Below are 2480 nucleotides of genomic sequence, written 5' to 3'. Positions count from 1 at the left end.
ATCTGAAAACTACCTTGAGCAGTTAAACAGAGAACCGACTCGTGGCGATAACATATTAGACCTTCTAGTGACAAACAGACCCGAACTATTTGAAACAGTTAACGCAGAACAGGGAATCAGTGATCATAAAGCGGTTACTGCATCGATGATTTCAGCCGTAAATAGAAATATTAAAAAAGGTACGAAGATTTTTCTGGTTAGCAAAAGTGACAAAAATCAGATTTCAGAGTACCTGATGGCTCAACACAAAAGTTTTGTTTTAAGTACAGATGCTGTAGAGGATCAGTGGACAAAGTTCAAAACCATCGTACAATATGCGTTAGATGAGTATGTGCCAAGTAAGATCGTAAGAGATGGAAAGAAGCCAGCCTGGTACAACAACCGAGTTAGAAAACTGCTGTGGAAGCAAAGGGAACTTCACAGCAAACATAAACATAGCCAACACCTTGCAGACAAACAAAAATTACGCGAAGCGAAATGTAATGTGAGGAGGGCCATGCGAGAGGCGTTAAATGAATTCGAAAGTAAAGTTCTATGTACTGACTTGGCAGAAAATCCTAAGAAATTTTGCTCTTATGTCAAAGCGGTAGGTGGATCAAAACAAAATGTCCAAACACTCTGTGACCAAAAAGGTACTGAAACAGAGGATGATGGACTAAAGGCCGAAATACTAAATGTCTTTTTCCAAAGCTGTTTCACAGAGGAAGACTGCACTGTAGTTCCTTCTCTAGATTGTCGCACAGATGACAAAATGGTAGATATTGAAATAGATGACCAAGGGATAGATAAACAATTAAAATCACTCAAAAGAGGAAAGGCCGCTGGACCTGATGGGATACCAGTTCAATTTTACACAGAGTATGTGAAGGAACTTGCCCCCATTCTTGCAGCAGTGTACCGTAGGTCTCTACAAGAGCGTAGCGTTCCAAAGAATTGGAAAAGGGCACAGGTCATCCCTGTTTTCAAGAAGGGATGTCGAACAGATGTGCAAAACTATAGACCTATATCTCTAACGTCGATCAGTAGTAGAATTTTAGAACATGTATTATGTTCGAGTATTATGACTTTTCTGTAAACTAGAAATCTACTCTGTAGGAATCAGCATGGGTTTCGAAAAAGACGATCGTGTGAAACCCAGCTCGCGTTATTCGTCCACGAGACTCAGAGGGCCATAGACACGGGTTCCCACATAGATGCTGTGTTTCTTGACTTCCGCAAGGCGTTCGATACAGTTCCCCGCAATTGTTTAATGAACAAAGTAAGAGCATATGGACTATCAGACCAATTATGTGATTGGATTGAAGAGTTGCTAGTTAACAGAACGCAGCATGTCATTCTCAATGGAGAGAAGTCTTCCGAAGTAAGAGCGATTTCAGGTGTGCTGCAGGGGAGTGTCGTAGGACCGTTGCTATTCACAATATACATAAATGACCTTGTGAATGACATCGGAAGTTCACTGAGGCTTTTTGCGGATGATGCTGTGGTATATCGAGAGGTTGCAACAATGGAAAATTGTACTGATATGCAGGATGATCTGCACCGAATTGATGCATGGTGCAGGGAATGGCAATTGAATCTCAATGTAGACAAGTGTAATGTGCTGCGAATACATAGAAAGAAAGATCCCATATCATTTAGCTACAATATAGCAGGTCAGCAATTGGAAGCAGTTAATTCCATAAATTATCTGGGAGTATGCATTAGGAGTGATTTAAAATGGAATGATCATATAAAGTTGATCGTCGGTAAATCAGATGTCAGACTGAGATTCATTGAAAGAATCCTAAGGAAATGCAATCTGAAAACAAAGGAATTAGGTTACAGTACACATGTTCGCCCACTGTTTGAATACTGCTCAGCAGTGTGGGGTCCGTATCAGATAGGGTTGATAGAAGAGATAGAGAAGATCCAACAGAGAGCAGCATGCTTCGTTATAGGATCATTTAGTAATCATGAAAGCATTACGGAGATGTTAGATAAACTCCAGTGGAAGACTCTGCGGGAGAGACGCTCAGTAGCTCGGTACGGGCTTTTGTTGAAGTTTCGAGAACATACCTTCACCGAGGAGTCAAGCAGTATATTGCTCCCTCCTACGTATATCTCGCGAAGAGACCATGAGGATAAAATGAGAGAGATTAGAGCCCGCACAGAGGCATACCGACAATCCTTCTTTCCACGAACAATACGAGACTGGAATAGAAGGGAGAACCAATAGAGGTACTCAAGGTACCCGACACCGTCAGGCGGCTTGAGGAGTATGGATGTAGATGTAGATGTAGACCAAAAAATGATTTTCTTGTAATGAAGACACTAAAGTGGGGGTCAGTCATGCTGTTATTGCTTTTAATGATGGCAACATTGGTAGCATGAAAGTGCTACAACATATGGGAATTAATTCTGGAGCAAACTGCATCAGAGAATTTGAATGGATGGACAAGGTTTGCACTGGTAAAGCAGAGTATGCAGCACAGTTGGCCACT

Source organism: Schistocerca piceifrons, chromosome X (genome assembly GCF_021461385.2).
Source record: "Schistocerca piceifrons isolate TAMUIC-IGC-003096 chromosome X, iqSchPice1.1, whole genome shotgun sequence".
Lineage (NCBI taxonomy): Eukaryota > Metazoa > Arthropoda > Insecta > Orthoptera > Acrididae > Schistocerca > Schistocerca piceifrons.
Note: the sequence above shows the minus strand (reverse complement) of the source record.